The following is a 12,993-nucleotide window of genomic DNA, read 5'->3' as shown; positions in this document are numbered from 1 at the left end:
TCACTAGTGTTTATTGATGATGTGACACAGGACAGAAGCAGCCGAATGAATTCTGAGGTATTCAGAGACATACTGTGTGCTCAGATCCAGCCAAATGCAGCCAAACTGATTGGTCGCAGTTTCATACTACAGATGGACCATGATCCAAAACATAAAGTCAAAGCAACCCAGGAGTTTATTAAAGCAAAGAAGTGGAATATTCTTGAATGGCCAAGTCAGTCACTGGATCTTAACCCAATTGAGCATGCATTTCACTTGTTAAAGACTAAACTTCAGACAGAAAGGCCCACAAACAAACAGCAACTGAAAACCACAGCAGTGAAGGCCTGGCAGAGCATCAAAAAGCAGGAAACACAGCGTCTGGTGATGTCCATGAGTCCAAGACTTCAGGCAGTCATTGCCCACAAAGGGTTTTCAACGAAGTACTAAAAATGAACATTTTATTTAAAATTATTGAATCTGTCTAATTACTTTTGGTCCCTTTAAAAACAGGGTGGCACTTGTTAAGGAGCTGAAACTCCTAAACCCTTCATCCAATTTTAATATGGATACCCTCAAATGAAAGCTGAAAGTCTGAACTTCAACTGCATCTGAATTGTTTTGCTTAAAATTCATTGTGGTAATGTCTATAACCAAAATTAGAAAAATGTTGTCTCTGTCCAAATATATATGGACCTAACTGTATATCGATGGAAAAATAAGAAAGTTATGGCTCTTGGAAGAAAAAGAGCAAAAAAACGAAAGCACAAAAACAGAAAATCACAAAGTCGTGATGGGGTTAAGGGGAATATATCACCACATTTGACCTATCTAAATTATTAATAGCCATTGCAGAGTATTAGATCAGCGATCAGGGCAGTGAAAGTTGAATGCCCATACTGAGACAAGGTAAAAAAGTAAAATGTACATTTTTCAAAATGGTAAAAATATTTTTTTAAAATCACAAAATAAAGAATAAAATGACAAAAAAATGTACAGTTGTATGAAAAAGTGTTTTCCGCCTTCCTTATTTCCTATTCTTTTGCATGTTTGCCACACTTAAATGTTTCAGATCATCAAACAAAATTAAATATTAGACAAAGATAATACAAGTGAACACAAAATGCTATTTTTAAATTAAGATCTTTATTATTAAGGGAAACATAAATCCAAATCTACAAAGCTCTGTGTGAAAAAGTGATTGCCCCCTAAACCTAATAACTGGTTCAGCCATCCTTAACAGCAATAACTGCAGACAAGCATTTGCGATAACTAGCAATGAGTCTTTTATGTCGCTCTGGAGGCATTTTGGCCCACTCATCTTTGCAGAATTGTTGTATTTCAGCCACATTGAAGGGTTTTCCAAGCATGAACTGCCTTTTAAGGCATGTTTTAACGTGGGGCAATCACATTAGAAGAAGGCACCTCTGTGCTCTGAAAGTTTGCAAATACCTTTCTTGGCTAACCAGAAAAAAATGTATCACTCCGAGAATGCTATTGTCATTTCTGCGCAAAAAGTATTTACATACATTTTTCTCGCTAACACAGTAGCACAATATAATTAATTTTTTATTCAGCAAAGAATAAAGATGATCCAAAACATCATGCAAAATGTTCGTAGTAAATGCTTCAACCCCGTCCACAAAAAAAATTCACACTCAGGTCCATCCTCTGTTAACGGAAATATAAGGGGCTTCCATGTTACTGGTAACACAAAGGCTCCGGAAAAGTGAAATGGCTCCCCCAATAAGAAATCCAGTGAATTCTGAGCTCCCAAATCCAAAAGTCCCCAACCATTTTGATCCTCTGGTGCCTAAGCCACATTTAACGTCCACGTTGGTCAGTACTGTAGTGATGAGAACCCACTTAATTTATGGGGTGCGTGTCTCCAAAAGAACAAACTGGGCGCAATGTACGGGCACTACAATGTACTTGGCACTACAACATCAGATTTGTAATTTTCACTCAGCTACATCTATTGATGTTTGTTTCTGGAAAACAACAATAGAGTCAAAATCATCACTATGCCTGTAGATAAATTCACAAAAGGGTATTATTCCCAAAATTGGGTCGCTTGAAAGGTGATTAAGCTCTTCTGACAGTTATGTGCTCTGTATATGAAGTCCAAAAACTATTCTAGGAAATTTGTGCTCCAAAAGTCAAATAGCGCTCCTTCACTCCCGAGTCTGACGTGTGGCTAAGCATTACTACACAGACACATATGAGGTATTACCAAGTTCAGTAGAACCTGTGTATCACATTTTGGTGCAATTTTTATCAATTTCCCAGTGTGAAAATCTAAAATCTGGGGCTAAAACAACATTTTTGTGGTAATAAATGAATAAATGTGTAATTATTTTTTTCTTTGCCACCCATTGGCTTTGCTCTGTGCCTAGTTTTGACCACATATGGTGTATTGTCGTACACAGGAGAAATTGCGCAACAAATTTTATCATGCACTAGCTGAAGACCCCGGCGTTGCCTGGGCATAGTAAATATCTGTGGTTAGTTATAGCACCTCACTTCTCTTATTTTCCCATTACGCCTCTCATTTTCCCAATCACATCTTTCATTTTCCCCCTCACATCTCTCATTTTCTCCCTCACACCTCTCATTTTCTCCCTCACTCCTCTCATTCCCCCCTAACACTTGTCATTTCGACCTCACATCTGTCATTTTCCAATCACGCCACTATTTTCCCTCACTCCTCTCATTTTGCACTCACACCTTTTCATTTTCACCTCACACCTCTCATTTTCACCTCAGTATATACATGTTTTTCATCTCCCTTATATATAGTATACACCTGTATGTCATCTCCTGTATATAGTATATACCTGTATGTCATCTCCCCTATATATAGTATATAAATGCTGTGTGTCATCTCCCCTGTATATAGTATATACCTGTATGTCATCTCCTCCTATATATAGTATATACCTGTATGTCATCTCCTTCTATATATAGTATATACCTGTATGTCATCTCCTCCTGTATATAGTATATACCTGTGTGTCATCTCCCCTGTATATAGTATATATCTGTGTGTCATCTCCTCCTGTATATAGTATATACCTGTATGTCATCTTCTATATATAGCACATATCTGTATGTCATCTCCTGTATATACTATATACCTGTAGGTCATCTGCTCCTGTATATAGTATATACCTGTGTGTCATCTCCTCCTGTATATAGTATATACCTGTATGTCATCTCCTCATGTATATAGTATGTACCTGTATGTCATCTCCTCTATATAGTATATAACTGTGTGTCATCTCTCCTGTATATAGTATATACCTGTGTGTCATCTCCTCCTGTATTAGACCTCGTTCACAAGTTATTTGCTGAGTATTTTTAACTCAGTATTTGTAAGCTAAATTGGCAGCCTGATAAATCCCCAGCCAACAGGAAGCCCTCCCCCAGGCAGTATATATTAGCTCACACATACACATAATAGACAGGTCATGTGACTGACAGCTGCCGTATTTCCTATATGGTACATTTGTTGCTCTTTTAGTTTGTCTGCTTATTAATCAGATTTTTATTTTTGAAGGATAATACCAGACTCTTGTGTGTTTTAGGGCGAGTTTCATATGTCAAGTTGTGTGTTGAGTTGCGTGTGGCGACATGCATGTAGCGACTTTTGTGAGATGAGTTTTGTGTGGCGACATGCGTGTAGCAACTTTTTGTGTGTCAAGTTGCATGTGACAGGTTAGTGTAGCAAGTTGTGTGCAGCAAGTTTTACGCCTGGCGAGTTTTGCGCATGGCAAGTTTTATGTGTGGTGCCTTTTGAGTATGTGCAAGTTTTGTGTGAGGCAACTTTTGCATGTGTTGCAACTTTGGTGCATGTAGCAATTTTTCCGCGTGTGCAAGTTTTGCGTGTGGCGAGTTTTCCATGAGGTGAGTTTTGCACTTGTGGCGAGTTTTGCGTCAGCTTAGTTTTTGCATGAGGCGAGTTTTGCGGGTGGCGAGTTCTGAGCAGCGACTTTTGTGTTTCGACTTTTATGTGGCGAGGTTGGTGTATGTGTGGTGAAATGTGTGCTGAGGGTAATATGTGTTCAAGCACGTGGTAGTGTGTGGCGCATTTTGTGTGTGTGTTCATATCCCCGTGTGTCGTGAGTATCCCATGTCGGGGCCCCACCTCGCTCTCACTCTTTAAGTCCCCCTTGTTCACATCTGGCAGCTGTCAATTTGCCTCCAACACTTTTCCTTTCACTTTTCCCCATTATGTAGATAGGGGCAAAATTGTTTGGTGAATTGGAAAGCGCGGGGTTAAAATTTCACCTCACAACATAGCCTATGACGCTCTCGGGGTCCAGACGTGTGACTGTGCAAAATTTTGTGTCTGTAGCTGCGACGCCTCCAACACTTTTCCTTTCACTTTTTCCACATTATGTAGATAGGGGCAAAATTGTTTGGTGAATTGGAACAGGCGGGGTTAAAATTTCACCTCACAACATAGCCTATGACGCTATAAGGGTCCAGACGTGTGACTGTGCAAAATTTTGTGGCTGTAGCTGCGACGCCTCCAACACTTTTCCTTTCACTTTTTTCCGCATTATGTAGATAGGGGCAAAATTCTTTGGTGAATTGGAATGCGCGGGGTTAAAATTTCGCCTCACAACATAGCCTATGACGCTCTCGGGGTCCAGACGTGTGACTGTGCAAAATTTTGTGGCTGTAGCTGCGACGGTGCAGATGCCAAACCCGGACATACATACATACACACACACACATACACACACATTCAGCTTTATATATTAGATTTTCTGAAGTGTATGCAGCGCCCGAGGGACCTGGTCGTTGCAGTAATGTCGCTCTGCCGCTAAGGGGAGTGATGGTACGTTTGATGGCACTAAAGGAGTTCATCTGACCAGGTATCACCAGCACACATTACACTTCACACTCCGGCCACTAGGGGGAGCAAAAGGTTTTACTTATTAGGCCACTCCTCACACTGGTAAAACTAGGGGTTGGATAGGAAGGTAGAGAGAAGCTGACTGGGTTTTGTCCAGGCAATATCCCGTGGCAGGGGGTGTTGCGGGGAAGATTCAGGGGGGTCCCTGTCAGGCGTGGGAACCTGGCAGGCACCTAGCGACAAGGACAGATCGTTACAGAGCCGTGCCTGCACTACCTTGCGGCGGCATCTAAAGAAAGGACACGAAGCGAAGGATATTGTGGACAGTGAGAAACGAGATCAAAGCACAAAGGAGAGCCAGTAGGAGTCGTGCCCCGAGAACGGCAACATCCTACTGAGGTGCGTAGCCGGTGACCGGAACACCGAAGAAGAAACTGACTCTATGCCTTACTTCAAATACCGCAGGACAGTTAATTATAGGTTGGCTGTCTACCTTACATCACCTAAGCAGACATAGGGGGCAACCGTGGAGAGGGGCGTCTCTAGGGTCCCAGAATAGCTCCGAGCCTACCCGTCAAAAGGGTGCGTACTAGCCATAACAAACCTGGGGGATGAAGAATAGAAAGAACGAGAAAGAACGAGAACAGAAGTTGTGAGGACTATCCCGAATGCTCAGCAGGGAAGCACTACAACACACAGGCGCTAGTGGTAGGCACTGATTTCCACCCGCAAAGGGAACTCTGGGTGTGCCTTCGGACCAGCCAGTCTCAGACAGCCCTGTTGACAGTGCTCTGGATTGAGGATCCTGAAGCCTTCAGTAAAGCGGTAAAGAGACTGCAACCCTGTGTCCTCGTTATTGACTGCACCTCACACCATTGCTATCCACATTATCGGGAAGCCCTGGGGACATAGTTCACCTGTGGGAAGGTATACCATCTAGCTGCCATCACATCACACCAGTGGACCCCAAGCAGCGTCGGTCTCCCTGGCCGAATACCACAGGTGGCGTCACGAACTCTTGACAAACTACCATCAACCCTTTCATTGGACGCCCCTTAGCAGGGTCACAGACTGGGTCCCGCCACTGTGACAACCCCAGAAGTGAGACAGAGAGGACCGGTACCGAGTAACCTGTGGCCCTGTGTCTGGGGGTGCTCCATGTACCCTTGTGAAAATGAAAATTTGGGGCTAAAGCAACATTTTTGTGGGAAAAATGTCATGTTTTTATTTTTACCGTTCAACAATATAAAATTCTGTGAAGCGCCTGCGGGTTCAATGTGCTCACCAAACCTCTAGATAAATTCCTTGAGGGTGTAGTTTCCAAAATTGGGTCACTTGTGGAAGGTTTCCACTATTTAGGCACATCAAGGGCTCTACAAACGTAAAATGGTGCCCCAGACCATTCTATCAAAGTCTGCGCGCAAAAACGTTGCTCCTTCTTTTCATAGCTCAGCAGTGTGTCCAAACAGTAGTTTCTCACTACACATCGACATACTCAGGAAGACTTGTACAGAAAATTTTGGGGTCAATTTTTTCCTGCTACCCTTGTGAAAATGAAAAATTTGGGGCTAAAGAAATATATTTGTGAGAAAAATGTCATTTTTTTAAATGTTACCTGTAGATAAATTCCTTGAGGGGTGTAGTTTCCAAAATGGGGTCACTTATGAGGGTTCCCCTGTTTAGGTACATCAGGGGCTCTACAAACATGACATGTGGTCCAATATCTATTTTAGTTAATTTTTCATTCCAAGGTCAAATGGTGCAACTACCGTTCTGTGTACTCTACAGTAGACAGAAAAATGAAAAATTTGGTGCTAAAGCAACATTTTTGTGGGAAAATTTATTTTCATTTTTTCCTTCCACATTGCTTTAAAACCTGTGAATCGTCTGAACAGCTTGAAAAACTGAGAGGTGCAGTTTTTAAAATGGTGTCACTTTTGGGTATTTTCTGTCACATAGGCCATTCAAAGTCACTTCAAACGGGATGTAGTCCCTAAAAAAATGGATTTGTTCATTTTGTTGGAAAAATTAGAAATTGTTCATTTTTCACTTTTTAACTTTATAACAAAAAAAAACAGGTTTTAAAAATGATGGTGGGAAATGTTATTTATTATCTATTTTGTGTGATGTAACTCTCTTGTTTGAAAATTGCGAAATTTTCACAATTTTCTCCAAATTTATGATATTTTCACAAATAAACGCAAAAAAAAAAAAAATCAACTCTAAAGTACATTGTGTCAAAAATTGTTGTAAAAAACAATCTCAAAATCACTGGGACCCGTTGACGTATTCCAGAGTTTATTACCTCATAAAGTGACACTCCTCAGAATTGGAAAATTTGGCCTGGTCATGAAGGTGAAAACTGGCGACACCGGGTGAAAGAGATAAGGTGCATTGGTTGTTACAATTATTTTTTTTTTATAAACCTTCTAATTTCTCTAAAATCGTTACTGCTTGCAACCAATGTAAAACTAATTTGTGACTAACAGATATTACATTGCAATAAGGAGCATGAGAGCGTATGTGTTCTTTGGAGTTATAGCAGACAGGCAGGACGGACTGCTCTGGCATGGAAAGGCGCAGCAATCTGGAGAGACTGACTTGGTTGTCATGGGGACAGGACACACAACACGAGCTGAGAGGCGAGAACATACTAGGATAATAAGACCAAAGGAAACTTCCACAAGCACAGGAAGGGTGAAGAGACCAGGAATCATGCAGAGAATCAAGTCAGGTGAAAGTGATTTTACTATTCTTATTCCATTACCGCTGATAAAATCAGAGCACTTTTAGGGTAATGCTGGCAGAGGCGCTAATGTAAATGATTGCTAATAAGACATCATGGCGATTTCACTTTTCTGAAGTTTTAGTGTTGGTTTGAGACTAGTGCCTGTACCTGTTGAAAGTTAAAGAAAGAGATTATCAATTATTTCACAGGCACATGTCATGGACAATATAGTGATTACACAGTAGGGAAATATACTGAAAGAAAAAAAATATCTCTCATCAATGCAAAATCTGCAGCATAATTTTAGATGCTGCGGGTTAAAGGGTTTTTTAATGTTTGCAAAGTGGACCCCAATCAACTGCAAGTATGTAAAATAACACAATCAGATGATACTCACCTTCTGCAATTCCTGCATGGACTCTAAACCACTGCTCCAGTCTCTATGTTTTGGCTGCAGTGGTGACATCATGTGAACAGCGCACATCACCATTGCAGCCAATCACTGAGCACATCATGATGTCTATATTGGCAAAGTCACTGAGCTCATTGATTGGCTGCATCGGTGATGCACGAAGTTAATGTGATGTCACCGCTGCAGCCAAAATATAGAGACAGGAGCAGTGGCCAGTATTGAAATGGTTGTGGTTGAATACCATTTCATTTTGTTATTCTACATGCAGACAAGCCTTTGGGGTCTGCTTTGATAAAAGTGAAGAACTCCTTAAAAGGATAAATGACTGTCCTTACATAATATACTGCTAATTGGCACATTCTTTAAAGGGTACCCGTCAGCTGATACATGGTGCCCAAGTTGTGGACAGCATGTATCTGCCATTGGCTATATGATCACAGCCATGTATGTTTGTCTCTGAAACACTGGGCCGCTGTGGCAAAATGAATGCTGTCATTCAAAAGTACAACTCGTAACGTAACGGAAAAAATAAGCCCTCATATGTCCATGTAGACATAAAAATAAGAGTTATTGTTCTGGGAAGAAGGGGAGGAAAAAATGAAAACGCAAAAACAGAAATTGGCCCTGTTGTGAAGAGGTTAACTAGAGGCTGCTGATGGAACTGTCTTGTCACTTGCACCTCCATCAGCTGCTGATCTTCTCTTAATTATACATTATTAAGCAGACTTTACATCATTACAGAATGCTGTAGATAAGTCCCTGATGCTGGTGGGCTTAGCTCATCTTCGATTTTGGGGGTGACAGGTTCCCTTTAATTCTTAGTGTACTGTGCTGTAGTGGTGGTTGAGAATATCTTCCTGATACAATTCCTTACAGAGTATAATGCAGGAGAGCAACTGAACTTTTCAGGTATTTCCTAGACATAGTCGTTGACTTCAATCATCCAGATGCAGTCCAAAATATGAAACTTTGGAATTCAATAATCCATAAGAAGTCCAAAATATGAAACTTTGGACTCTATGTGACCCAAAACAGGGTCCAAGACGTGGTGTGAACCAAGCCCAAGAGTTAAGCCAGACATATTGTAATAATGATTGTAATGGCTGAATAGTAAATTTGTCAATTTGTCTGTGTACTAGGTTTCTGTGCTGCACATGTTGATCATTTGACTTTACATTCTGAGTATTACTGAATATAGTAATGGGTTAAAATCTAAACACAGAATTGCTTAGCCGTAATAATGATTAAAAATCTTACTGTTTTGCTATTCTTTACATGTCCTCATCCACAACGTATTTAGTCTGGCTTTTTCAACTTCTTTTCTCCCTACCTATGTTAAAAGCCGGTACATGACACATAATACATAAAATCCTCACGTCCATTATGTAGAGCTTTTCTTATTGAGCAATATAATCTACCATAAGCATAATTAAGGGTTAATCACAGCAAGCAACGCTTACTGACAAATCCTCCAGGATTAAAACAAACACAAAGAAACAAATACTCTATGAATGGGAACATGGACAAATATCAATATGGAGTGAAACACCATGCCAAGTCTCTTTATAAATAGCCCTCTGCAGCAGCTATATTGATGTCCCCAATGTCTTACATTATATGGACATTAGCGTATATGGCCTCGTAAACCCTACAGTCTGGTTTGATCCACTATGTGTAGGTGTAATTTATTAACTGAGTAGTATTACATTCAGACTTTACAAAGAAGCCATTGTAACTCCTATTGACATTCCATGTTAGGGTTAGTCTCATTAAAACATGTGCTGTACATAACATAAAGGAAGCCATGGTAGCTTCTTTTGAGGTCCTTAGTAAGAGGTGACCCAACACTGGTCGATCTTTTCCTACTGGTCATTCTCTCAACAAGTAAAACATTACCAGAATACAAAAAACTGGAGTTCGACATCTACAACTCCATGGTGCTCTAAATGCGTAGGAAGTTGAACAAGGATCCGATTGACTAGTTATCAGGAGGGCATAATGGTATCAAACTACATAAAGAGAGGAAATTATTAACTTTGATTATGAAACCCCTTATCATCAATGTATGTGACTGAACAAATGAGTAAAGAATTTATTTGAGTGTAAAGAACCCCATACACAATAGCTCAAAGTCAGCTGAACCCACCAATTGGCATTTCACGACCATTTATGTGTTTGCAGGCCAGTCAATTCTTCACCAATAAAGATGTTGGAAGAGATAAGGATCGGGCAAATTAAATTGAAAGACTCGATTCTTCTGCTCTCCAGGCAGATAAGCCACACTCTCTCCTTTTTGAATGCTTGGCTAAGGTGAACGTTCATGTATATGGGGGAATAAGTTTGGGGTCAAACGAGTGCATAAAAAACAGTCTCATTGTCAGATGCCATACTAATGGGTTGTATGGCATCCATTTTTTTTCTTGCACCCAGTCAAATATAGAGTGAAATTGCAGCATGCTGTGATTTTTTTTTCACAGACGGATTCTGTCAGAGAACAAAATCATTAATCTGCATTGCCCAATTGAATAACAATGGTCAGTATGCTATCCAGGGGCGTACATAGAAAACATTCCCCCAAAACAGTCTGATACTCCCATGTTGAATTCCTCCACATTAGCCTCCACATGCATAGTATACTACTATACCCAATCTCAACTTCCATGTCAAAGTATGGTGTCCCTAACACAGTGTGATCCCCCAACTGTGACCTCCACACAGCCCTCCATGCAGTATAACGGGCTTACATACAGTATAAAGGCCCCACACCGCTCCACACTGTATAATGGCCTAGACCTCCATACAATATAATGTTCCACACACAGTATAATGGATACCATGCAGACCTTCACACTGTATAAATGCTTTCATACAGTATAATGGTCCCCACATAGCCCTCCAAATATTATAATGGCCCCCATATAGCCATCCAACTATTATAATGGACCCACATAGCCTTCCGTATAGCATAATGAGCCCCATATAGTCCTCCATATAGTATTCTGCACTCCACATAGACCAGATACAATTTCAGATCTACAGGTTAGGGAGCATTTGGGAAGCAGTGACCATAACATGGTAAATTTCAATGTAATTTTCAATCAAGCATTCAAAAGGGGAAATTCCAAAACTTAGAACTTTACGAAAGCTGATTTCAACAAATTAAGGGAAGAGGTTAATCATGTGGACTGGGACCAAGTTATGGTAACTGGGGATACTGAAAATAAATGGGGCATATTTACGAAAAACTACCAGACTCCTGCAGAAAACTTATACCCTCTGGTAATAAAAATGTCAAGGAATAAAAAGAAACCATTATGACTAAATAGGACAGTACAACGTTTAATAAGACAAAAACAAAGGGCATTCAAAATCTTGAAAGCCGAGAAAACTGAAATAGTATTTCAGGACTATAAAGATCTAAATAAGAAATGTAAAAAAGAAATCAAGCTAGCAAAGTTATCTACAGAGAAACAAATTGCCAATGACATTAAAATAAATCCCCAAATTTTTTATAAATACATCAATGTCAAAAAGAAGAAAATAGATGGTATCAGCCCCTTAAAAGATGATAGTAACAAGATAATTACAGAGGATAAAGAAAAGGCTGAGATATTACACAGGCACTTTTCATCCATGTTCACCAATGAACTATCTGTTTCATGGATCAATCAACAAGGCAAAAATCTGAAAACCTGATGTGTGAAAGTAGCCTAAGAGTGTTTTTTGGAGCGAATTTTCAGAGAGATAGGTTTAGGGAGTAGGGAGGAGTTGGGACTAGTTGTAATATCAGCCCTTTTCAGAGTAGGTTACAGCAGTTCATTGCACTGTTTGCCAGGCAGGTCTGTGCCAGTGCTGAGCAAGCGTTTGTCACAGCATTTGGTGTAATCTAGCTCAGCCAATACTTTTGGGCTAGTAGCATTGTCTGATAGTCATCTGAGTAGCCCGCCTGTGAAGCTAGCTACACTGCCTGTGTATCTCAATTTTAACTGCATCTAACCCAGTTAATAGTTTTGGGCCTAGGAGCAGTGTCTGCACGTCAGCAGAGTAGCCCGCCTGTGAAACTAACTACACCGCCTGTGTATCCCAATTTTCACTGCATCTAACCCAGTTAATAGTTTTGGGCCTAGGAGCAGTGTCTGCACGTCAGCAGAGTAGCCCGCCTGTGAAACTGACTATACCGCCTGTGTATCTCAATTTTTACTGCATCTAATCCAGTTAATAGTTTTGGGCCTAGGAGCAATGTCTGCATGTCAGCAGAGTAGCCCGCCTGTGAAACTAACTACACCGCCTGTGTATCTCAATTTTTACTGCATCTAATCCAGTTCATAGTTTGGGGCCTAGGAGCAGTGTCTGCACTGTTGTGAATTCTGCTCTTGGGTTCCCTCCAGTGGTTGTAGGTGGGAATGCAGTTGTCTTTGACTCGCAGTCCTGGCCAGGTGTATCGGATGATTACAATTCTGACTGGGATATTTAGGTGTGCAGGATCCTTTAGCCCTTGCCAGTTGTCAATGTTCCTTGTGAAGTGTTGGATCACTTTCTGGCTTCTCCTGCTTGCTGCCAAATTCAGCAAAGATACGTGTTTGGTTTTTGTATCTGTGGCACACTGCTGTGTGCTTGTTTCAGTTTTATTCCTGCTCTGATTGCAGGATTCACTGGAGTTGTAGATTTAAGCTCCTACATCTTTTAGTTAGATGTAGGAAGTTTTTTGTATATTTTGCTGTGGATGTTTTGAAGGGTTTTAATACTGACCGCACAGAACTCTGTCCTATCCTGTCCTATCTAGCTAGAGTGGCCTCCTGTGCTAAATACTGTTTTTCTGCCTGTGTATGTTTTTTCCTCTCCGACTCACCACCAATATTGGTGGGGGGCTGTCTATCCTTTGGGGATTTTCTCTGAGGCAAGATAGTATTCCAATTTCCATCTTTAGGGGTATTTAGTCCTACGGCTGTGATGAGGTGTCTAGGTGTGTTAGGTACACTCCACGGCTACTTCTAGTTGTGGTGTTAAGTT

At 40.7% G+C, this 12,993-nt stretch overlaps 1 protein-coding gene across 1 annotated transcript in view; it reads left to right on the top strand.

Annotated features, from left to right (window-relative positions):
• The first annotated feature begins 7,375 nt into the window (after positions 1-7,375).
• Positions 7,376-12,993, top strand: part of ERICH6B (glutamate rich 6B) — a 329,007-nt gene continuing 323,389 nt past the window's right edge. The window contains exon 1 of the mRNA XM_069760223.1: positions 7,376-7,577. The gene's annotated coding sequence lies outside the window, so the exon portion shown is untranslated. The remainder of the gene's footprint in view (positions 7,578-12,993) is intronic.

This window comes from Ranitomeya imitator, chromosome 3, assembly GCF_032444005.1.
Source record: "Ranitomeya imitator isolate aRanImi1 chromosome 3, aRanImi1.pri, whole genome shotgun sequence".
In the NCBI taxonomy this organism is placed as follows: Eukaryota; Metazoa; Chordata; class Amphibia; order Anura; family Dendrobatidae; genus Ranitomeya; species Ranitomeya imitator.
This window is presented reverse-complemented; position numbering and strand designations above follow the sequence as displayed.